The sequence below is a fragment of the Oncorhynchus nerka genome, unplaced genomic scaffold (genome assembly GCF_034236695.1).
Source record: "Oncorhynchus nerka isolate Pitt River unplaced genomic scaffold, Oner_Uvic_2.0 unplaced_scaffold_1441, whole genome shotgun sequence".
Lineage (NCBI taxonomy): Eukaryota > Metazoa > Chordata > Actinopteri > Salmoniformes > Salmonidae > Oncorhynchus > Oncorhynchus nerka.
In genome coordinates this window covers 61,649-86,923 of record NW_027039873.1, presented here as the reverse complement: position 1 = coordinate 86,923, position 25,275 = coordinate 61,649, and the positions used below count along the sequence as shown (strand labels likewise).

Genomic DNA, 25,275 nt, shown 5'->3' with positions numbered 1-25,275 from the left:
TTCGATACCCTGCATGTGTATTTTAATGAACTTTTGAGTTTTAACTAATACTATTAGCATTTAGCGTAGCGCATTTGCATTTCCAGAGCTCTAGTTGGGACGCAAGCGTCCCGAGTAGAGGGAAGAGGTTAAGTCACTGTGGAAATGTGTGATCAGCATGACCTATACGAACTGATAGAAGCAGTTGTAAAAAACGAAGCATTTCGGAGGGCACAGAGACATGCCCATGAAATTCTCCTTTTATCCCTGTTAAATCTTCATTTTTAAAATTTGAATCGGAAAGCTTCAATCCATCAAACTCTTTGTTAAGTGCTGATCTCTCTTCCTCGATAGGAATTTGCATTCATTCACCCCAGATGGGACTTGAACCCACAATCCCTGGCTTAGAAGGCCAGTGCCTTATCCATTAGGCCACTGGGGCACTTGCTTTAAAAGAACTGAATAGCAGAGAGTGTTTTCGACCGATTCTACACGTGGTTAAAGTAGACATCACGCTTCCGCTTCGCTTCTGTAATCAGCATGACCTGTACAAACTGACAGAAGCAGTCAAAAAATAATCACGGAGGGCACTGAGACATGCCCATGAAATTATGGTTTAATATTTCTGTTTGCACTTCATTGCAAAAAGCAAACTGAATAGCAGAGGATGGTTTCGATCCGTAAATCACTGGGTTAACTGCCAGGCACACTTCCACTACATCACTCCACTTTCAGGTACCCCAAAACAATACTTGAATTCACAATACATGGATTAGGAGATCAGTGTCTTAAGCCACTGTGGCACTCTGTGATCAGCATGACCTATATGGATTGATAGAAGCAGTAATAAAAAAAGAATCACGGAGGGCACAGAGACATGCACATGAAATTCTCCAATTTAAAAAAAAAATCCCTGTTTACACTTCATTTCTAAAAGTAGAATTGGATAGCTTCGATCCATCAACCTGTTTGTTATGTGCCCAGCTCTTCTCTTCTGTTTCCACTTCATTGCTAAAAGCAAACTGGATAGCAGAGGATGCTTTCGATCCCTAAATCACTTGGTTAACTGCCCTGCACTCTTCCACTTCATCCCTCCACTTTCAGTTACCCCAATACAATACCTGTACTCACAATAAATGGATTAGGCGGTCAGTGTCTTAAGTCACTGTGGAAATGTGTGATCAGCATGACCTATACGAACTGATAGAAGCAGTTGTAAAAAAACGAAGCATTTCGGAGGGCACAGAGACATGCCCATGAAATTCTCCTTTTTATCCCTGTTAAATCTTCATTTTTAAAATTTGAATCGGAAAGCTTCAATCCTTCAAACTCTTTGTTATGTGCTGATCTCTCTTCCTCGATAGGAATTTGCATTCATCCACCCCAGATGGGACTCGAACCCACAATCCCTGGCTTAGAAGGCCAGTGCCTTATCCATGAGGCCACTGAGGGACTTGCTTTAAAAGAACTGAATAGCAGAGAGTGTTTTTGACCGATTCTACACGTGGTTAAAGTAGACATCACGCTTCCGCTTCGCTTCTGTAATCAGCATGACCTGTACAAACTGACAGAAGCAGTCAAAAAATAATCACGGAGGGCACTGAGACATGCCCATGAAATTATGGTTTAATATTTCTGTTTGCACTTCATTGCAAAAAGCAAACTGAATAGCAGAGGATGGTTTCGATCCGTAAATCACTGGGTTAACTGCCAGGCACACTTCCACTACATCACTCCACTTTCAGGTACCCCAAAACAATACTTGAATTCACAATACATGGATTAGGAGATCAGTGTCTTAAGCCACTGTGGCACTCTGTGATCAGCATGACCTATATGGATTGATAGAAGCAGTAATAAAAAAGAATCACGGAGGGCACAGAGACATGCACATGAAATTCTCCAATTTAAAAAAAAAATCCCTGTTTACACTTCATTTCTAAAAGTAGAATTGGATAGCTTCGATCCATCAACCTGTTTGTTATGTGCCCAGCTCTTCTCTTCTGTTTGCACTTCATTGCTAAAAGCAAACTGGATAGCAGAGGATGCTTTCGATCCCTAAATCACTTGGTTAACTGCCCTGCACTCTTCCACTTCATCCCTCCACTTTCAGTTACCCCAATACAATACCTGTACTCACAATAAATGGATTAGGCGGTCAGTGTCTTAAGTCACTGTGGAAATGTGTGATCAGCATGACCTATACGAACTGATAGAAGCAGTTGTAAAAAAACGAAGCATTTCGGAGGGCACAGAGACATGCCCATGAAATTCTCCTTTTTATCCCTGTTAAATCTTCATTTTTAAAATTTGAATCGGAAAGCTTCAATCCATCAAACTCTTTGTTATGTGCGGATCTCTCTTCCTCGATAGGAACTTGCATTCATTCACCTTAGATGGGACTCGAACCCACAATCCCTGGCTTAGAAGGCCAGAGCCTTATCCATGAGGCCACTGTGGGACTTGCTTTAAAAGAACTGAATAGCAGAGAGTGTTTTTGACCGATTCTACACGTGGTTAAAGTAGACATCACGCTTCCTCTTCGCTTCTGTAATCAGCATGACCTGTACAAACTGACAGAAGCAGTCAAAAAATAATCACGGAGGGCACTGAGACATGCCCATGAAATTATGGTTTAATATTTCTGTTTGCACTTCATTGCAAAAAGCAAACTGAATAGCAGAGGATGGTTTCGATCCATAAATCACTGGGTTAACTGCCAGGCACACTTCCACTAAATCACTCCACTTTCAGGTACCCCAAAACAATACTTGAATTCACAATAGATGGATTAGGAGATCAGTGTCTTAAGCCACTGTGGCACTCTGTGATCAGCATGACCTATATGGATTGATAGAAGCAGTAATAAAAAAAGAATCAAGGAGGGCACAGAGACATGCACATGAAATTCTCCAATTTAAAAAAAGAATCCCTGTTTACACTTCATTTCTAAAAGTAGAATTGGATAGCTTCGATCCATCAACCTGTTTGTTATGTGCCCAGCTCTTCTCTTCTGTTTCCACTTCATTGCTAAAAGCAAACTGGATAGCAGAGGATGCTTTCGATCCCTAAATCACTTGGTTAACTGCCCTGCACTCTTCCACTTCATCCCTCCACTTTCAGGTACCCCAATACAATACCTGTACTCACAATAAATGGATTAGGCGGTCAGTGTCTTAAGTCACTGTGGAAATGTGTGATCAGCATGACCTATACGAACTGATAGAAGCAGTTGTAAAAAAAAATGCATTTCGGAGGGCACAGAGACATGCCCATGAAATTCTCCTTTTTTAGCCCTGTTAAATCTTCATTTCTAAAAATTGAATCGGAAAGCTTCAACATATCAAACTCTGTGATATATGCGGCTCTCTCTTCATCCACAGGAATTTGAATTCATCCACCCCAGATGGGACTCGAACCCACAATCCCTGGCTTAGAAGGCCAGTGCCTTATCCATTAGGCCACTGGGGCACTTGCTTTAAAAGAACTGGATAGCAGAGAGTGGTTTTGACCGATTGTACACGTGGTTAAAGTAGACATCACGCTTCCGCTTCGCTTCTGTAATCAGCATGACCTGTACAAACTGACAGAAGCAGTCAAAAAATAATCACGGAGGGCACAGAGACATGCACATGAAATTCTCCAATTTAAAAAAAAAATCCCTGTTTACACTTCATTTCTAAAAGTAGAATTGGATAGCTTCGATCCATCAACCTGTTTGTTATGTGCCCAGCTCTTCTCTTCTGTTTCCACTTCATTGCTAAAAGCAAACTGGATAGCAGAGGATGCTTTCGATCCCTAAATCACTTGGTTAACTGCCCTGCACTCTTCCACTTCATCCCTCCACTTTCAGGTACCCCAATACAATACCTGTACTCACAATAAATGGATTAGGCGGTCAGTGTCTTAAGTCACTGTGGAAATGTGTGATCAGCATGACCTATACGAACTGATAGAAGCAGTTGTAAAAAAAAATGCATTTCGGAGGGCACAGAGACATGTCCATGAAATTCTCCTTTTTATCCCTGTTAAATCTTCATTTTTAAAATTTGAATCGGAAAGCTTCAATCCATCAAACTCTTTGTTATGTGCTGATCTCTCTTCCTCGATAGGAATTTGCATTCATCTACCCCAGATGGGACTCGAACCCACAATCCCTGGCTTAGAAGGCCAGTGCCTTATCCATTAGGCCACTGGGGGACTTTCTTTAAAATAACTGAATAGCAGAGAGTGTTTTTGACCGATTCTACACGTGGTTAAAGTAGACATCACGCTTCCTCTTCGCTTCTGTAATCAGCATGACCTGTACAAACTGACAGAAGCAGTCAAAAAATAATCACGGAGGGCACTGAGACATGCCCATGAAATTATGGTTTAATATTTCTGTTTGCACTTCATTGCAAAAAGCAAACTGAATAGCAGAGGATGGTTTCGATCCATAAATCACTGGGTTAACTGCCAGGCACACTTCCACTAAATCACTCCACTTTCAGGTACCCCAAAACAATACTTGAATTCACAATAGATGGATTAGGAGATCAGTGTCTTAAGCCACTGTGGCACTCTGTGATCAGCATGACCTATATGGATTGATAGAAGCAGTAATAAAAAAAGAATCAAGGAGGGCACAGAGACATGCACATGAAATTCTCCAATTTAAAAAAAGAATCCCTGTTTACACTTCATTTCTAAAAGTAGAATTGGATAGCTTCGATCCATCAACCTGTTTGTTATGTGCCCAGCTCTTCTCTTCTGTTTCCACTTCATTGCTAAAAGCAAACTGGATAGCAGAGGATGCTTTCGATCCCTAAATCACTTGGTTAACTGCCCTGCACTCTTCCACTTCATCCCTCCACTTTCAGGTACCCCAATACAATACCTGTACTCACAATAAATGGATTAGGCGGTCAGTGTCTTAAGTCACTGTGGAAATGTGTGATCAGCATGACCTATACGAACTGATAGAAGCAGTTGTAAAAAAAAATGCATTTCGGAGGGCACAGAGACATGCCCATGAAATTCTCCTTTTTTAGCCCTGTTAAATCTTCATTTCTAAAAATTGAATCGGAAAGCTTCAACATATCAAACTCTGTGATATATGCGGCTCTCTCTTCATCCACAGGAATTTGAATTCATCCACCCTAGATGGGACTCGAACCCACAATCCCTGGCTTAGAAGGCCAGTGCCTTATCCATTAGGCCACTGGGGCACTTGCTGTAAAAGAACTGGATAGCAGAGAGTTGTTTCGACCGATCGTACACGTGGTTAAAGTAGACATCACGCTTCCGCTTCGCTTCTGTAATCAGCATGACCTGTACAAACTGACAGAAGCAGTCAAAAAATAATCACGGAGGGCACTGAGACATGCCCATGAAATGATGGTTTAATATTTCTGTTTGCACTTCATTGCAAAAAGCAAACTGAATAGCAGAGGATGGTTTCGATCCATAAATCACTGGGTTAACTGCCAGGCACACTTCCACTACATCACTCCACTTTCAGGTACCTCAATACAATACCTGTACTCACAATAAATGGATTAGGCGGTCAGTGTCCTGTTGCTCCTACCCTCTACTTTTTTGAACATTTTGTTAAAAATCGCGCAACATTTCATCGCCCTGCTACTCATGCCAGGAATATAGTACGTTCATATGGTTAGAATGTGTGGATAGAAAACACTCGGACGTTTAAAAAACTGGTTAAATCACGACTGTGGCTATAACATAACGTGCGTTACATCGGAAAGCGCAGGAAAACCTGATCACAGAAAATGGAAATAAATATCCTTGCGCCACTTCCAGCAATTGTTCACAGTGAACCGAATTACATAAGACCGAGGTTTCAACTCCCAACGCATCCCCATGTTGTCTAGAGTCTTGTGAATTGAATCATCTTTGATTCTTGGTTGAACCGAATCAGGGGAACCACTTACCTCCAGTCTCCGCCCAGATCATTTGGAAGAGCTCTCTCGTGAAATTTTTTCCAAGACGACAGCTAATGATTTTTACATCGCCTCCTGATGATTTTTATCGCTTATTAACGTTTACTAATACCTAAAGTAGCATTACAAATGTATTTCGAAGTGTTTTGTGAAAGTTTATCGTCTACTTTTGAATTTTAAAAATGACGTTACGTTGTGAAATCGCTGTTTTTTTCGTTTATCACACAGTCTACATATAATGATATCTTGGCTTTATATGGCCCGATTTAATCGAAATAAAGACCCAATAGTGTTTATGGGACATCTAGGAGTGCCAACAAAGAAGATGGTGAAAGGTGATGACTGTTTTCTATTTTATTGTGCGGTTTGTGTAACGCCGAAATGCTAATTATTTTGCTTATGTCCCCTGCTGTGCTTTTGTGTTGTAGTGTATTGGTGCATGCTATCAGATAATAGCTTCTCATGCTTTCGCCGAAAAGCATTTTAAAAATCTGACTTGTTGCCTGGATTCACAACGAGTGTAGCTTTAATTCGATACCCTGCATGTGTATTTTAATGAACTTTTGAGTTTTAACTAATACTATTAGCATTTAGCGTAGCGCATTTGCATTTCCAGAGCTCTAGTTGGGACGCAAGCGTCCCGAGTAGAGGGAAGAGGTTAAGTCACTGTGGAAATGTGTGATCAGCATGACCTATACGAACTGATAGAAGCAGTTGTAAAAAAACGAAGCATTTCGGAGGGCACAGAGACATGCCCATGAAATTCTCCTTTTTATCCCTGTTAAATCTTCATTTTTAAAATTTGAATCGGAAAGCTTCAACATATCAAACTCTGTGATATATGCGGCTCTCTCTTCATCCACAGGAATTTGAATTCATCCACCCTAGATGGGACTCGAACCCACAATCCCTGGCTTAGAAGGCCAGTGCCTTATCCATTAGGCCACTGGGGCACTTGCTGTAAAAGAACTGGATAGCAGAGAGTTGTTTCGACCGATCGTACACGTGGTTAAAGTAGACATCACGCTTCCGCTTCGCTTCTGTAATCAGCATGACCTGTACAAACTGACAGAAGCAGTCAAAAAATAATCACGGAGGGCACTGAGACATGCCCATGAAATGATGGTTTAATATTTCTGTTTGCACTTCATTGCAAAAAGCAAACTGAATAGCAGAGGATGGTTTCGATCCATAAATCACTGGGTTAACTGCCAGGCACACTTCCACTACATCACTCCACTTTCAGGTACCTCAATACAATACCTGTACTCACAATAAATGGATTAGGCGGTCAGTGTCCTGTTGCTCCTACCCTCTACTTTTTGAACATTTTGTTAAAAATCGCGCAACATTTCATCGCCCTGCTACTCATGCCAGGAATATAGTACGTTCATATGGTTAGAATGTGTGGATAGAAAACACTCGGACGTTTAAAAAACTGGTTAAATCACGACTGTGGCTATAACATAACGTGCGTTACATCGGAAAGCGCAGGAAAACCTGATCACAGAAAATGGAAATAAATATCCTTGCGCCACTTCCAGCAATTGTTCACAGTGAACCGAATTACATAAGACCGAGGTTTCAACTCCCAACGCATCCCCATGTTGTCTAGAGTCTTGTGAATTGAATCATCTTTGATTCTTGGTTGAACCGAATCAGGGGAACCACTTACCTCCAGTCTCCGCCCAGATCATTTGGAAGAGCTCTCTCGTGAAATTTTTTCCAAGACGACAGCTAATGATTTTTACATCGCCTCCTGATGATTTTTATCGCTTATTAACGTTTACTAATACCTAAAGTAGCATTACAAATGTATTTCGAAGTGTTTTGTGAAAGTTTATCGTCTACTTTTTGAATTTTAAAAAATGACGTTACGTTGTGAAATCGCTGTTTTTTTCGTTTATCACACAGTCTACATATAATGATATCTTGGCTTTATATGGCCCGATTTAATCGAAATAAAGACCCAATAGTGTTTATGGGACATCTAGGAGTGCCAACAAAGAAGATGGTGAAAGGTGATGACTGTTTTCTATTTTATTGTGCGGTTTGTGTAACGCCGAAATGCTAATTATTTTGCTTATGTCCCCTGCTGTGCTTTTGTGTTGTAGTGTATTGGTGCATGCTATCAGATAATAGCTTCTCATGCTTTCGCCGAAAAGCATTTTAAAAATCTGACTTGTTGCCTGGATTCACAACGAGTGTAGCTTTAATTCGATACCCTGCATGTGTATTTTAATGAACTTTTGAGTTTTAACTAATACTATTAGCATTTAGCGTAGCGCATTTGCATTTCCAGAGCTCTAGTTGGGACGCAAGCGTCCCGAGTAGAGGGAAGAGGTTAAGTCACTGTGGAAATGTGTGATCAGCATGACCTATACGAACTGATAGAAGCAGTTGTAAAAAAACGAAGCATTTCGGAGGGCACAGAGACATGCCCATGAAATTCTCCTTTTTATCCCTGTTAAATCTTCATTTTTAAAATTTGAATCGGAAAGCTTCAATCCATCAAACTCTTTGTTAAGTGCTGATCTCTCTTCCTCGATAGGAATTTGCATTCATTCACCCCAGATGGGACTTGAACCCACAATCCCTGGCTTAGAAGGCCAGTGCCTTATCCATTAGGCCACTGGGGCACTTGCTTTAAAAGAACTGAATAGCAGAGAGTGTTTTCGACCGATTCTACACGTGGTTAAAGTAGACATCACGCTTCCGCTTCGCTTCTGTAATCAGCATGACCTGTACAAACTGACAGAAGCAGTCAAAAAATAATCACGGAGGGCACTGAGACATGCCCATGAAATTATGGTTTAATATTTCTGTTTGCACTTCATTGCAAAAAGCAAACTGAATAGCAGAGGATGGTTTCGATCCGTAAATCACTGGGTTAACTGCCAGGCACACTTCCACTACATCACTCCACTTTCAGGTACCCCAAAACAATACTTGAATTCACAATACATGGATTAGGAGATCAGTGTCTTAAGCCACTGTGGCACTCTGTGATCAGCATGACCTATATGGATTGATAGAAGCAGTAATAAAAAAGAATCACGGAGGGCACAGAGACATGCACATGAAATTCTCCAATTTAAAAAAAAATCCCTGTTTACACTTCATTTCTAAAAGTAGAATTGGATAGCTTCGATCCATCAACCTGTTTGTTATGTGCCCAGCTCTTCTCTTCTGTTTCCACTTCATTGCTAAAAGCAAACTGGATAGCAGAGGATGCTTTCGATCCCTAAATCACTTGGTTAACTGCCCTGCACTCTTCCACTTCATCCCTCCACTTTCAGGTACCCCAATACAATACCTGTACTCACAATAAATGGATTAGGCGGTCAGTGTCTTAAGTCACTGTGGAAATGTGTGATCAGCATGACCTATACGAACTGATAGAAGCAGTTGTAAAAAAAAATGCATTTCGGAGGGCACAGAGACATGCCCATGAAATTCTCCTTTTTTAGCCCTGTTAAATCTTCATTTCTAAAAATTGAATCGGAAAGCTTCAACCCATCAAACTCTGTGATATATGCGGCTCTCTCTTCATCCACAGGAATTTGAATTCATCCACCCCAAATGGGACTCGAACCCACAATCCCTGGCTTAGAAGGCCAGAGCCTTATCCATTAGGCCACTGGGGTACTAAATGGATTAGGCAGTCAGTGTCTTATGTCACTGTGGAAATGTGTGATCAGCATGAGCTATACGAACTGATAGAAGCAGTTGTAAAAAAAAAAAAAAGCATTTCGGAGGGTACAGAGACACGCCCATGAAATTATCCTTTTTTATCCCTGTTAAATATTCATTTCTAAAGTTTGAATGGGAAAGCTTCAATCCATCAAACTCTGTGTTATGTGCTGATCTCTCTTCCTCCATAAGAATTTGCATTCATCCACCCCAGATGGGACTCGAACCCACAATACCTGGCTTAGAAGGCCAGTGCCTTATCCATTAGGCCACTGGGGCACTTGCTTTAAAAGAACTGGATAGCAGAGAGTGGTTTCGACTGATCGTACACGTGGTTAAAGAAGACATCACGCTTCAGCTTCACTTCTGTAATCAGCATGACCTGTACAAACTGACAGAAGCAGTCAAAAAATAATCACGGAGGGCACTGAGACATGCCCATGAAATTATGGTTTAATATTTCTGTTTGCACTTCATTGCTAAACGCAAACTGAATAGCAGAGGATGGTTTCGATCCATAAATCACTGGGTTAACTGCAAGGCACACTTCCACTACATCACTCCACTTTCAGGTCCCCCAAAACAATACTTGAATTCACAATACATGGATTAGGAGATCAGTGTCTTAAGCCACTGTGGCACTCTGTGATCAGCATGACCTATATGGATTGATAGAAGCAGTAATAAAAAAAGAATCACGGAGGGCACAGAGACATGCACATGAAATTCTCCAATTTAAAAAAAAATCCCTGTTTACACTTCATTTCTAAAAGTAGAATTGGATAGCTTCGATCCATCAACCTCTGTGTTATGTGCCCAGCTCTTCTTTTCTGTTTGCACTTCATTGCTAAAAGCAAACTGGATAGCAGAGGATGGTTTCGATCCCTAAATCACTTGGTTAACTGCCCTGCACTCTTCCACTTCATCCCTCCACTTTCAGGTACCCCAATAGAATACTTGAACTCACAATAAATGGATTAGGCGGTCAGTGTCTTAAGTCACTGTGTAAATGCGTGATCAGCATGACCTATACGAACTGATAGAAGCAGTTGTAAAAAGAAAATGCAATTCGGAGGGCACAGAGACATGCCCATGAAATTCTCCTTTTTTATCCCTGTTAAATCTTCATTTCTAAAAATTTAATAGGAAAGCTTCAACCCATCAAACTCTGTGTTATGTGCTGATATCTCTTCCTCCATGGGAACTTGCATTCATCCACCCCAGATGGGACTCGAACCCACAATCCCTGACTTAGAAGGCCTTATCCATTAGGCCACTGGGGCACTTGCTTTAATAAAAATGGATAGCAGAGAGTGGTTTCGACTGATTGTACAAGTGGTTAAAGTTGACATCAAGCTTCCGCTTCGCTTCTGTAATCAGCATGACCTGTACAAACTGACAGAAGCAGTCAAAAAATAATCATGGAGGGCACTGAGACATGCCCATGAAATGATGGTTTAATATTTCTGTTTGCACTTCATTGCTAAAAGCAAACTGAATAGCAGAGGATGGTTTCAATCCATAAATCACTGGGTTAACCGCCAGGCACACTTCCACTACATCACTCCACTTTCAGGTACCCCAAAACAATACTTGAATTCACAATACATGGATTAGGAGATCAGAGTCTTAAGCCACTGTGGCACTCTGTGATCAGCATGACCTATATGGATTGATAGAAGCATTAATAAAAAAAGATTTAACCAGTTTTTTAAACGTCTGAGTGTTTTCTATCCACACAGACTAAGCAAATGCATATACTATATTCCTGGCATGAGTAGCAGGGCACTGAAATGTTGCGCGATTTTTAACAGAATGTTCAAAAAAGTAGAGGGTCGACTTAACCTCTTGCCTCTACCTGGGACGCTTGCGTCCCAACTAGAGCTCTGGAAATGCAAATGTGCTACGCTAAATGCTAATAGTATTAGTTAAAACTCAAAAGTTCATTAAAATACACATGCAGGGTATCAAATTAAAGCTACACTCGTTGTGAATCCAGGCAACAAGTCAGATTTTTAAAATGCTTTTCGGCGACAGCATGAGAAGCTATTATCTGATAGCATGCACCAATACACTACAACAGAAAAGCACAGCAGGGGACGTAAACAAAATAATTAGCATTTCGGCGTTACACAAACCGCACAATAAAATAGAAAACAGTCATTACCTTTCACCATCTTCTTTGTTGGCACTCCTAGATGTCCCATAAACACTATTGGGTCTTTATTTCGATTAAATCGGGCCATATAAAGCCAAGATATCGTTATATGTAGACTGTGTGATAAACGAAAAAAACAGCGATTTCACAACGTAACGTCATTTTTTAAAATTCAAAAAGTAGACGATAAACTTTCACAAAACACTTCGAAATACGTTTGTAATGCTACTTTAGGTATTAGTAAACGTTAATATGCGATAAAAGTCATCCGTAGGCGATGTAGATATCATTAGCTGTCGTCTTGGAAAAAATTTCAGGAGAGAGCTCTTCCGGAATGATCTGGGCGGAGACCGGAGGTAAGCGGTGCCCCTCTTTCGGTTCAACCAAGAATCAAAGATGATTAAATTCACAAGATACTCGACAACATGGGGATGCTGTGGGAGTTGAATGCTCGGTCTTATCTAATTCGGCTCACTGTTAACAAATGCGGTAGTGGCGCAAGGATATTTATTTCCATTTTCTGTGATCAGGTTTTCCTGCGCTTTCCGATGTAACGCACGTTATGTAATAGCCACAGTCGTGATTTAACCAGTTTTAAAAACTTCCGAGGGTTTCCTATACGCACATTCTAACCATATGAACGTACTATATTCCTGGCATGAGTAGCAGGGCGCTGAAATGTTGCGCGATTTTTAACAAAATGTTCAAAAAAGTAGAGGGTCGACTGAAGAGGTTAAGAGGTTAAAAGAACTGGATAGCAGAGAGTGGTTTCGACCGATCGTACACGTGGTTAAAGTAGACATCACGCTTCCGCTTCGCTTCTGTAATCAGCATGACCTGTACAAACTGACAGAAGCTGTCAAAAATAATCACGGAGGGCACTGAGACATGCCCGTGAAATTATGGTTTAATATTTCTGTTTGCACTTCATTGCTAACAGCAAACTGATTGGCAGAGGATGGTTTCGATCCCTAAATAACTTGGTTAACTGCCCTGCACACTTCCACTTCATCCCTCCACTTTCAGGTACCCCAAAACAATACTTGAATTCACAATACATGGATTAGGCGGTCAGTGTCTTAAGTCACTGTGGAAATGTGTGATCAGCATGACCTATACGAACTGATAGAAGCAGTTGTAAAAGAAAATGCATTTCGGAGGGCACAGAGACATGCCCATGAAATTCTCCTTTTTTATCCCTGTTAAATCTTCATTTCTAAAAATTTTATAGGAAAGCTTCGACCCATCAAACTCTGTGTTATGTGCTGATATCTCTTCCTCCATGGGAACTTGCATTCATCCACCCCAGATGGGACTCGAACCCACAATCCCTGGCTTAGAAGGCCAGTGCCTTATCCATTAGGCCACTGGGGCACTTGCTTTTCAGAACTGGATAGTAGAGAGTGGTTTCGACCGATTGTACAAGTGGTTAAAGTAGACATCACTCTTCCGCTTCGCTTCTGTAATCAGCATGACCTGTACAAACTGACAGAAGCAGTCAAAAAATAATCACGGAGGGCACTGAGACATGCACATGAAATTATGGTTTAATATTTCTGTTTGCACTTCATTGCTAAAAGCAAACTGAATAGCAGAGGATGGTTTCGATCCATAAATCACTGGGTTAACTGCCAGGCACACTTCCACTACATCACTCCACTTTCAGGTACCCCAAAACAATACTTGAATTCACAATACATGGATTAGGCGGTCAGTGTCTTAAGTCACTGTGGAAATGTGTGATCAGCATGACCTATACGAACTGATAGAAGCAGTTGTAAAAAGAAAATGCATTTCGGAGGGGACAGAGACATGCCCATGAAATTCTCCTTTTTTATCCCTGTTACTTCTTCATTTCTAAAAATTTAATAGGAAAGCTTCAATCCATCAAACTCTGTGTTATGTGCTGATCGCTCTTCCTCCATAGGAAGTTCTACTGATCCACCCCAGATGGGACTCGAACCCACAATCCCTGGCTTAGAAGGCCAGTGCTTTATCCATTAGGCCACTGGGGCACTTTCTATAAAAGAACTGGATAGCAGAGAGTGGTTTAGACCGATCGTACACGTGGTTAAAGTAGACATCACGCTTCCGCTTCGCTTCTGTAATCAGCATGACCTGTACAAACTGACAGAAGCAGTCAAAAAATAATCACGGAGGGCACTGAGACATCACTGGGTTAACTGCCAGGCACACTTCCACTACATCACTCCACTTTCAGGTACCCCAAAACAATACTTGAATTCACAATACATGGAATAGGAGATCAGTGTCTTAAGCCACTGTGGCACTCTGTGATCAGCATGACCTATATGGATTGATAGAAGCAGTAATAAAAAAAGAATCACGGAGGGCACAGAGACATGCACATGAAATTATCCAATTTTAAAAAAAATCCCTGTTTACACTTCATTTCTAAAAGTAGAATTGGATAGCTTCGATCCATCAACCTCTGTGTTATGTGCCCAGCTCTTCTCTTCTGTTTGCACTTCATTGCTAAAAGCAAACTGGATAGCAGAGGCTGGTTTCAATCCCTAAATCACTTGGTTAACTGCCCTGCACTCTTCCACTTCATCCCTACACTTTCAGGTACCCCAATACAATACTTGAACTCACATTAAATGGATTAGGCGGTCAGTGTCTTAAGTCACTGTGGAAATATGTGATCAGCATGAGCTATACGAACTGATAGAAGCAGTTGTAAAAAAAATAGCAATTCGGAGGGCACAGGGACATGCCCATGAAATTCTCCTTCTTTATCCCTGTTAAATCTTCATTTCTAAAAATAGAATCGGAAAGCTTCAATCCATCAAACTCTGTGTTATGTGCTGATCGCTCTTCCTCAATAGGAAGTTCTATTAATGCACCCCAGATGGGACTCGAACCCACAATCCCTGGCTTAGAAGGGAAGTGCTTTATCCAATAGGCCACTGGGGCACTTGCTATAAAAGAACTGGATAGCAGAGAGTGGTTTCGACTGATCGTACACGTGGTTAAAGTAGACATCACGCTTCCGCTTCGCTTCTGTAATCAGCATGACCTGTACAAACTGACAGAAGCAGTCAAAAAATAATCACGGAGGGCACTGAGACATACCCGTGAAATTATGGTTTAATATTTCTGTTTGCACTTCATTGCTAAAAGCAAACTGAATAGCAGAGGATGGTTTCGATCCATAAATCACTGGGTTAACTGCCAGGCACACTTCCAATACATCACTCCACTTTCAGGTACCCCAAAACAATACTTGAATTCACAATACATGGATTAGGAGATCAGTGTCTCAAGCCACTGTGGCACTCTGTGATCAGCATGACCTATATGGATTGATAGAAGCAGTAATAAAAAAAGAATCACGGAGGGCACAGAGACATGCACATGAAATTCTCCAATTTAAAAAAAAATCCCTGTTTACACTTCATTTCTAAAAATAGAATTGGATAGCTTCGATCCATCAACCTCTGTGTTATGTGCCCAGCTCTTCTCTTCTGTTTGCACTTCATTGCTAAAAGCAAACTGGATAGCAGAGGCTGGTTTCAATCCCTAAATCACTTGGTTAACTGCCCTGCACTCTTCCACTTCATCCCTACACTTTCAGGTACCCCAATACAATACTTGAACTCACATTAAATGGATTAGGCGGTCAGTGTCTTAAGTCACTGTGGAAATGTGTGATCAGCATGACCTATACGAACTGATAGAAGCAGTTGTAAAAAAAAAAATGCATTTCGGAGGGCACAGAGACATGCCCATGAAATTCTCCTTTTTATCCCTGTTAAATATTAATTTCTAAAAATTTAATAGGAAAGCTTCAATCATCAAACTCTGTGTTATGTGCTGATATCTCTTCCTCCATGGGAACTTGCATTCATCCACCCCAGATGGGACTCGAACCCACAATCCCTGGCTTAGAAGGCCAGTGCCTTATCCATTAGGCCACTGGGGCACTTGCTTTTCAGAACTGGATAGTAGAGAGTGGTTTCGACCGATTGTACAAGTGGTTAAAGTAGACATCACTCTTCCGCTTCGCTTCTGTAATCAGCATGACCTGTACAAACTGACAGAAGCAGTCAAAAATAATCACGGGGGCACTGAGACATGCCCATGAAATTATGGTTTAATATTTCTGTTTGCACTTCATTGCTAAAAGCAAACTGAATAGCAGAGGATGGTTTCAATCCATAAATCACTGGGTTAACTGCCAGGCACACTTCCACTACATCACTCCACTTTCAGGTACCCCAAAACAATACTTGAATTCACAATACATGGATTAGGAGATCAGTGTCTTAAGCCACTGTGGCACTCTGTGATCAGCATGACCTATATGGATTGATAGAAGCAGTAATAAAAAAAGAATCACGGAGGGCACAGAGACATGCACATGAAATTCTCCCATTTAAAAAAAAATCCCTGTTTACACTTCATTTCTAAAAGTAGAATTGGATAGCTTCGATCCATCAACCTCTGTGTTATGTGCCCAGCTCTTCTCTTCTGTTTGCACTTCATTGCTAAAAGCTAACTGGATAGCAGAGGATGGTTTCGATCCCTAAATAACTTGGTTAACTGCCCTGCACTCTTCCACTTCATCCCTCCACTTTCAGGAACCCCAATACAATACTTGAACTCACAATAAATGGATTAGGCGGTCAGTGTCTTAAGTCACTGTGGAAATGTGTGATCAGCATGACCTATACGAACTGATAGAAGCAGTTGTAAAAAGAAAATGCATTTCGGAGGGCACAGAGACATGCCCATGAAATTCTCCTTTTTTATCCCTGTTAAATCTTCATTTCTAAAATTTGAATGGGAAAGCTTCAATCCATTAACCTCTGTGTTATGTGCTGATCTCTCTTCCTCCATAGGAATTTGCATTCATCCACGCCAGATGGGACTCGAACCCACAATCCCTGGCTTAGAAGGCCAGTGCCTTATCCATTAGGCCACTGGGACACTTGCTTTAACCTGTTGCTTCTACTCGGGACTCTTGCGTCCCAACTAGAGCTCTGGAAATGCAAATGCCCTACGCTAAATGCTAATAGTATTAGTTAAAACTCAAAAGTTCATTAAAATACACATGCAGGGTATCGAATTAAAGCTACACTCATTGTGAATCCAGGCAACAAGTCAGATTTTTAAAATGCTTTTCGGCGAAAGCATGAGAAGCTATTATCTGATAGCATGCAACACCCCAAAAGACCCACAGGGGACGTAAACAAAATAATTAGCATTTCGGCGTTACACAAACCGCACAATAAAATAGAAAACATTCATTACCTTTCACCATCTTCTTTGTTGGCACTCCTAGATGTCCCATAAACACTATTTGGGTCTTTATTTCGATTAAATCGGTCCATATAAAGCCTAGATATCGTTATATGTAGACTGTGTGATAAACGAAAAAAACATTGTTTCAAAACGTAACGTCATTTTTTAAAATTCAAAAAGTCGACGATAAACTTTCACAAAACACTTCGAAATACGTTTGTAATGCAACTTTAGGTATTAGTAAACGTTAATAAGCGATAAAATTCATCAGGAGGCGATGTAAAGATCATTAGCTGTCCGTCTGGAAAAATGTCCGGCTAGAAACTCAACGAAAATATCCGGTCCTAGACCGGATTAGATACGGTGTCCTGCATGTGTTTGACCAAGAAAAAACTCGAAGGGAAATGACAAGACTCTAGACACCGTGTGGAAGCTGTAGGTACTGCAACCTCAGTCAATTAATTGTGGTTCACGTTTATCAATGGGATCAATTAGCGCATGGATATATTTTCCCATTTTCAGTGATCAGTTTTTCCTGTGCTTTTCGATGTAAATGCCGTTCTGGTAAAGCCACAGCAGTGATTTAACCAGTTTTTTAAACGTCTGAGTGTTTTCTATCCACACAGACTAAGCAAATGCATATACTATATTCCTGGCATGAGTAGCAGGGCGCTGAAATGTTGCGCGATTTTTTACAGAATGTTCAAAAACGTAGAGGGTCGACTTAAGAGGTTAAAAGAACTGGATAGCAGAGAGTGGTTTCGACCGATCGTACACGTGGTTAAAGTAGACATCACGCTTCCGCTTCGCTTCTGTAATCAGCATGACCTGTACAAACTGACAGAAGCTGTCAAAAAATAATCACGGAGGGCACTGAGACATGCCCGTGAAATTATGGTTTAATATTTCTGTTTGCACTTCTTTGCTAACAGCAAACTGAATAGCAGAGGATGGTTTCGATCCATAAATCACTGGGTTAACTGCCAGGCACACTTCCACTACATCACTCCACTTTCAGGTACCCCAAAACAATACTTGAATTCACAATACATGGAATAGGAGATCAGTGTCTTAAGCCACTGTGGCACTCTGTGATCAGCATGACCTATATGGATTGATAGAAGCAGTAATAAAAAAAGAATCACGGAGGGCACAGAGACATGCACATGAAATTCTCCAATTTAAAAAAAAATCCCTGTTTACACTTCATTTCTAAAAGTAGAATTGGATAGCTTCGATCCATCAACCTCTGTGTTATGTGCCCAGCTCTTCTCTTCTGTTTGCACTTCATTGCTAAAAGCAAACTGGATAGCAGAGGATGGTTTCGATCCCTAAATCACTTGGTTAACTGCCCTGCACTCTTCCACTTCATCCCTCCACTTTCAGGAACCCCAATACAATACTTGAACTCACAATAAATGGATTAGGCGGTCAGTGTCTTAAGTCACTGTGGAAATGTGTGATCAGCATGACCTATACGAACTGATAGAAGCAGTTGTAAAAAGAAAATGCATTTCGGAGGGCACAGAGACATGCCCATGAAATTCTCCTTTTTATCCCTGTTAAATCTTCATTTCTAAAAATTGAATACGGAAAGCTTCAATCCATCAAACTCTGTGTTATGTGCTGATCTCTCTTCCTCCATGGGAATTTGCATTCATCCACCCCAGATGGGACTCGAACCCACAATCCCTGGCTTAGAAGGCCAGTGCCTTATCCATTAGGCCACTGGGGCACTTGCTTTTCACAACTGGATAGTAGAGAGTGGTTTCGACCGATTGTACAAGTGGTTAAAGTAGACATCACTCTTCCTCTTCGCTTCTGTAATCAGCATGACCTGTACAAACTGACAGAAGCAGTCAAAAAATAATCACGGAGGGCACTGAGACATGCCCATGAAATTATGGTTTAATATTTCTGTTTGCACTTCATTGCTAAAAGCAAACTGAATAGCAGAGGATGGTTTCAATCCATAAATCACTGGGTTAACTGCCAGGCACACTTCCACTACATCACTCCACTTTCAGGTACCCCAAAACAATACTTGAATTCACAATACATGGATTAGGAGATCAGTGTCTTAAGCCACTGTGGCACTCTGTGATCAGCATGACCTATATGGATTGATAGAAGCAGTAATAAAAAAAGATTCACGGAGGGCACAGAGACATTCACATGAAATTCTCCAATTTAAAAAAAAAATCCCTGTTTACACTTCATTTCTAAAAGTAGAATTGGATAGCTTCGATCCATCAACCTCTGTGTTATGTGCCCAGCTCTTCTCTTCTGTTTGCACTTCATTGCTAAAAGCTAACTTGATAGCAGAGGATGGTTTCGATCCCTAAATAACTTGGTTAACTGCCCTGCACACTTCCACATCATCCCTCCACTTTCAGGTATCCCAAAATAATACTTGAATTCACAATATATGGATTAGGCGGTCAGTGTCTTAAGTCACTGTGGAAATGTGTGATCAGCATGACCTATACGAACTGATAGAAGCAGTTGTAAAAAGAAAATGCATTTCGGAGGGCACAGAGACATGCCCATGAAATTCTCCTTTTTTATCCCTGTTAAATCTTCATTTCTAAAAATTTAATAGGAAAGCTTCAACCCATCAAACTCTGTGTTATGTGCTGATATCTCTTCCTCCATGGGAACTTGCATTCATCCACCCCAGATGGGACTCGAACCCACAATCTCTGGCTTAGAAGGCCTTATCCATTAGGCCACTGGGGCACTTGCTTTAATAAAAATGGATAGCAGAGAGTGGTTTCGAATGATTGTACAAGTGGTTAAAGTTGACATCAAGCTTCCGCTTCGCTTCTGTAATCAGCATGACCTGTACAAACTGACAGAAGCAGTCAAAAAATAATCATGGAGGGCACTGAGACATGCCCATGAAATGATGGTTTAATATTTCTGTTTGCACTTCATTGCTAAAAGCAAACTGAATAGCAGAGGATGGTTTCAATCCATAAATCACTGGGTTAACCGCCAGGCACACTTCCACTACATCACTCCACTTTCAGGTACCCCAAAACAATACTTGAATTCACAATACATGGATTAGGAGATCAGAGTCTTAAGCCACTGTGGCACTCTGTGATCAGCATGACCTATATGGATTGATAGAAGCATTAATAAAAAAATAATCACGGAGGGCACAGAGACATGCACATGAAATTCTCCAATTTAAAAAAAATTCCCTGTTTACACTTCATTTCTAAAAGTAGAATTGGATAGCTTCGATCCATCAACCTCTGTGTTATGTGCCCAGCTCTTCTCTTCTGTTTGCACTTCATTGCTAAAAGCAAACTGGATAGCAGAGGATGGTTTCGATCCCTAAATCACTTGGTTAACTGCCCTGCACTCTTCCACTTCATCCCTCCACTTTCAGGTACCCCAATAAAATACTTGAACTCACAATAAATGGATTAGGCGGTCAGTGTCTTAAGTCACTGTGGAAATGTGTGATCAGCATGACCTATACGAACTGATAGAAGCAGTTGTAAAAAAAAAAAGCATTTCGGAGGGTACAGAGACATGCCCATGAAATTATCCTTTTTTATCCCTGTTAAATCTTAATTTCTAAAATTTGAATGGGAAAGCTTCAATCCATCAAACTCTGTGTTATGTGCTGATCTCTCTTCCTCCATAAGACTTTGCATTCATCCACCCCAGATGGGACTCGAACCCACAATCCCTGGCTTAGAAGGCCAGTGCCTTATCCATTAGGCCACTGGGGCACTTGCTTTAACCTGTTGCTTCTACTCGGGACGCTTGCGTCCCAACTAGAGCTCTGGAAATGCAAATGCGCTACGCTAAATGCTAATAGTATTAGTTAAAACTCAAAAGTTCATTAAAATACACATGCAGGGTATCGAATTAAAGCTACACTCGTTGTGAATCCAGGCAACGAGTCAGATTTTTAAAATGCTTTTCGGCGAAAGCATGAGAAGCTATTATCTGATAGCATGCAACACCCCAAAAGACCCACAGGGGACGTAAACAAAATAATTAGCATTTCGGCGTTACACAAACCGCACAATAAAATAGAAAACATTCATTACCTTTCACCATCTTCTTTGTTGGCACTCCTAGATGTCCCATAAACACTATTTGGGTCTTTATTTCGATTAAATCGGTCCATATAAAGCCTAGATATCGTTATATGTAGACTGTGTGATAAACGAAAAAACATTGTTTCAAAACGTAACGTCATTTTTTAAAATTCAAAAAGTCGACGATAAACGTTCACAAAACACTTCAAATACGTTTGTAATGCAACTTTAGGTATTAGTAAACGTTAATAAGCGATAAAATTCATCAGGAGGCGATGTAAAGATCATTAGCTGTCCGTCTGGAAAAATGTCCGGCTAGAAACTCAACGAAAATATCCGGTCCTAGACCGGATTAGATACGGTGTCCTGCATGTGTTTGACCAAGAAACAACTCGAAGGGAAATGACAAGACTCTAGACACCGTGTGGAAGCTGTAGGTACTGCAACCTCAGTCAATTAATTGTGGTTCACGTTTATCAATGGGATCAAGTAGCGCATGGATATATTTTCCCATTTTCAGTGATCAGTTTTTCCTGTGCTTTTCGATGTAAATGCCGTTCTGGTAAAGCCACAGCAGTGATTTAACCAGTTTTTAAACGTCTGAGTGTTTTCTATCCACACAGACTAAGCAAATGCATATACTATATTCCTGGCATAAGTAGCAGGGCGCTGAAATGTTGCGCGATTTTTAACAGAATGTTCAAAAAAGTAGAGGGTCGACTTAAGAGGTTAAAAGAACTGGATAGCAGAGAGTGGTTTCGACCGATCGTACACGTGGTTAAAGTAGACATCACGCTTCCGCTTCGCTTCTGTAATCAGCATGACCTGTACAAACTGACAGAAGCTGTCAAAAAATAATCACGGAGGGCACTGAGACATGCCCGTGAAATTATGGTTTAATATTTCTGTTTGCACTTCATTGCTAACAGCAAACTGAATAGCAGAGGATGGTTTCGATCCATAAATCACTGGGTTAACTGCCAGGCACACTTCCACTACATCACTCCACTTTCAGGTACCCCAAAACAATACTTGAATTCACAACACATGGAATAGGAGATCAGTGTCTTAAGCCACTGTGGCACTCTGTGATCAGCATGACCTATATGGATTGATAGAAGCAGTAATAAAAAAAGAATCACGGAGGGCACAGAGACATGCACATGAAATTCTCCAATTTAAAAAAAATCCCTGTTTACACTTCATTTCTAAAAGTAGAATTGGATAGCTTCGATCCATCAACCTCTGTGTTATGTGCCCAGCTCTTCTTTTCTGTTTGCACTTCATTGCTAAAAGCAAACTGGATAGCAGAGGATGGTTTCGATCCCTAAATCACTTGGTTAACTGCCCTGCACTCTTCCACTTCATCCCTCCACTTTCAGGTACCCCAATAGAATACTTGAACTCACAATAAATGGATTAGGCGGTCAGTGTCTTAAGTCACTGTGTAAATGCGTGATCAGCATGACCTATACGAACTGATAGAAGCAGTTGTAAAAAAAATGCAATTCGGAGGGCACAGAGACATGCCCATGAAATTCTCCTTTTTATCCCTGTTAAATCTTCATTTCTAAAAATTTAATAGGAAAGCTTCAACCCATCAAACTCTGTGTTATGTGCTGATATCTCTTCCTCCATGGGAACTTGCATTCATCCACCCCAGATGGGACTCGAACCCACAATCCCTGACTTAGAAGGCCTTATCCATTAGGCCACTGGGGCACTTGCTTTAATAAAAATGGATAGCAGAGAGTGGTTTCGACTGATTGTACAAGTGGTTAAAGTTGACATCAAGCTTCCGCTTCGCTTCTGTAATCAGCATGACCTGTACAAACTGACAGAAGCAGTCAAAAAATAATCATGGAGGGCACTGAGACATGCCCATGAAATGATGGTTTAATATTTCTGTTTGCACTTCATTGCTAAAAGCAAACTGAATAGCAGAGGATGGTTTCAATCCATAAATCACTGGGTTAACCGCCAGGCACACTTCCACTACATCACTCCACTTTCAGGTACCCCAAAACAATACTTGAATTCACAATACATGGATTAGGAGATCAGAGTCTTAAGCCACTGTGGCACTCTGTGATCAGCATGACCTATATGGATTGATAGAAGCATTAATAAAAAAAGAATCACGGAGGGCACTGAGACATGCACATGAAATTCTCCAATTTAAAAAAAATTCCCTGTTTACACTTCATTTCTAAAAGTAGAATTGGATAGCTTCGATCCATCAACCTCTGTGTTATGTGCCCAGCTCTTCTCTTCTGTTTGCACTTCATTGCTAAAAGCAAACTGGATAGCAGAGGATGGTTTCGATCCCTAAATCACTTGGTTAACTGCCCTGCACTCTTCCACTTCATCCCTCCACTTTCAGGTACCCCAATAAAATACTTGAACTCACAATAAATGGATTAGGCGGTCAGTGTCTTAAGTCACTGTGGAAATGTGTGATCAGCTTGACCTATACGAACTGATAGAAGCAGTTGTAAAAAAAAAAAAGCATTTCGGAGGGTACAGAGACATGCCCATGAAATTATCCTTTTTTATCCCTGTTAAATCTTAATTTCTAAAATTTGAATGGGAAAGCTTCAATCCATCAAACTCTGTGTTATGTGCTGATCTCTCTTCCTCCATAAGACTTTGCATTCATCCACCCCAGATGGGACTCGAACCCACAATCCCTGGCTTAGAAGGCCAGTGCCTTATCCATTAGGCCACTGGGGCACTTGCTTTAACCTGTTGCTTCTACTCGGGACGCTTGCGTCCCAACTAGAGCTCTGGAAATGCAAATGCACTACGCTAAATGCTAATAGTATTAGTTAAAACTCAAAAGTTCATTAAAATACACATGCAGGGTATCGAATTAAAGCTACACTCGTTGTGAATCCAGGCAACAAGTCAGATTTTTAAAATGCTTTTCGGCGAAAGCATGAGAAGCTATTATCTGATAGCATGCAACACCCCAAAAGACCCACAGGGGACATAAACAAAATAATTAGCATTTCGGCGTTACACAAACCGCACAATAAAATAGAAAACATTCATTACCTTTCACCATCTTCTTTGTTGGCACTCCTAGATGTCCCATAAACACTATTTGGGTCTTTATTTCCATTAAATCGGTCCATATAAAGCCTAGATATCGTTATATGTAGACTGTGTGATAAACGAAAAAAACATTGTTTCAAAACGTAACGTCATTTTTTAAAATTCAAAAAGTCGACGATAAACTTTCACAAAACACTTCGAAATACGTTTGTAATGCAACTTTAGGTATTAGTAAACGTTAATAAGCGATAAAATTCATCAGGAGGCGATGTAAAGATCATTAGCTGTCCGTCTGGAAAAATGTCCGGCTAGAAACTCAACGAAAATATCCGGTCCTAGACCGGATTAGATACGGTGTCCTGCATGTGTTTGACCAAGAAAAAACTCGAAGGGAAATGACAAGACTCTAGACACCGTGTGGAAGCTGTAGGTACTGCAACCTCAGTCAATTAATTGTGGTTCACGTTTATCAATGGGATCAAGTAGCGCATGGATATATTTTCCCATTTTCAGTGATCAGTTTTTCCTGTGCTTTTCGATGTAAATGCCTTTCTGGTAAAGCCACAGCAGTGATTTAACCAGTTTTTTAAACGTCTGAGTGTTTTCTATCCACACAGACTAAGCAAATGCATATACTATATTCCTGGCATGAGTAGCAGGGCGCTGAAATGTTGCGCGATTTTTAACAGAATGTTCAAAAAGTAGAGGGTCGACTTAAGAGGTTAAAAGAACTGGATAGCAGAGAGTGGTTTCGACCGATCGTACACGTGGTTAAAGTAGACATCACGCTTCCGCTTCGCTTCTGTAATCAGCATGACCTGTACAAACTGACAGAAGCTGTCAAAAAATAATCACGGAGGGCACTGAGACATGCCCGTGAAATTATGGTTTATTATTTCTGTTTGCACTTCATTGCTAACAGCAAACTGAATAGCAGAGGATGGTTTCGATCCATAAATCACTGGGTTAACTGCCAGGCACACTTCCACTACATCACTCCACTTTCAGGTACCCCAAAACAATACTTGAATTCACAATACATGGAATAGGAGATCAGTGTCTTAAGCCACTGTGGCACTCTGTGATCAGCATGACCTATATGGATTGATAGAAG

The 25,275-nt window shown here is 40.8% G+C and overlaps 13 non-coding genes across 13 annotated transcripts; all 13 read right to left on the bottom strand.

Annotated features, from left to right (window-relative positions):
* Positions 1–348: 348 nt before the first annotated feature.
* Positions 349–421, bottom strand: trnar-ucu (transfer RNA arginine (anticodon UCU)). Its single transcript has one exon. It is a non-coding gene; the product is annotated as a tRNA-Arg (tRNA).
* A 2,956-nt stretch (positions 422–3,377) lies between these two features.
* trnar-ucu (transfer RNA arginine (anticodon UCU)) lies at positions 3,378–3,450 on the bottom strand. Its single transcript has one exon. It is a non-coding gene; the product is annotated as a tRNA-Arg (tRNA).
* A 656-nt stretch (positions 3,451–4,106) lies between these two features.
* On the bottom strand, positions 4,107–4,179 carry trnar-ucu (transfer RNA arginine (anticodon UCU)). Its single transcript has one exon. It is a non-coding gene; the product is annotated as a tRNA-Arg (tRNA).
* Positions 4,180–5,116: 937 nt separating this feature from the next.
* trnar-ucu (transfer RNA arginine (anticodon UCU)) lies at positions 5,117–5,189 on the bottom strand. The gene has a single exon. It is a non-coding gene; the product is annotated as a tRNA-Arg (tRNA).
* A 3,298-nt stretch (positions 5,190–8,487) lies between these two features.
* Positions 8,488–8,560, bottom strand: trnar-ucu (transfer RNA arginine (anticodon UCU)). Its single transcript has one exon. It is a non-coding gene; the product is annotated as a tRNA-Arg (tRNA).
* A 935-nt stretch (positions 8,561–9,495) lies between these two features.
* Positions 9,496–9,568, bottom strand: trnar-ucu (transfer RNA arginine (anticodon UCU)). The gene has a single exon. It is a non-coding gene; the product is annotated as a tRNA-Arg (tRNA).
* Positions 9,569–9,820: 252 nt separating this feature from the next.
* trnar-ucu (transfer RNA arginine (anticodon UCU)) lies at positions 9,821–9,893 on the bottom strand. The gene has a single exon. It is a non-coding gene; the product is annotated as a tRNA-Arg (tRNA).
* A 3,180-nt stretch (positions 9,894–13,073) lies between these two features.
* On the bottom strand, positions 13,074–13,146 carry trnar-ucu (transfer RNA arginine (anticodon UCU)). The gene has a single exon. It is a non-coding gene; the product is annotated as a tRNA-Arg (tRNA).
* A 568-nt stretch (positions 13,147–13,714) lies between these two features.
* On the bottom strand, positions 13,715–13,787 carry trnar-ucu (transfer RNA arginine (anticodon UCU)). Its single transcript has one exon. It is a non-coding gene; the product is annotated as a tRNA-Arg (tRNA).
* A 1,858-nt stretch (positions 13,788–15,645) lies between these two features.
* On the bottom strand, positions 15,646–15,718 carry trnar-ucu (transfer RNA arginine (anticodon UCU)). Its single transcript has one exon. It is a non-coding gene; the product is annotated as a tRNA-Arg (tRNA).
* Positions 15,719–18,702: 2,984 nt separating this feature from the next.
* Positions 18,703–18,775, bottom strand: trnar-ucu (transfer RNA arginine (anticodon UCU)). The gene has a single exon. It is a non-coding gene; the product is annotated as a tRNA-Arg (tRNA).
* A 1,941-nt stretch (positions 18,776–20,716) lies between these two features.
* trnar-ucu (transfer RNA arginine (anticodon UCU)) lies at positions 20,717–20,789 on the bottom strand. Its single transcript has one exon. It is a non-coding gene; the product is annotated as a tRNA-Arg (tRNA).
* Positions 20,790–23,764: 2,975 nt separating this feature from the next.
* On the bottom strand, positions 23,765–23,837 carry trnar-ucu (transfer RNA arginine (anticodon UCU)). The gene has a single exon. It is a non-coding gene; the product is annotated as a tRNA-Arg (tRNA).
* Between the last annotated feature and the right edge of the window lie 1,438 nt (positions 23,838–25,275).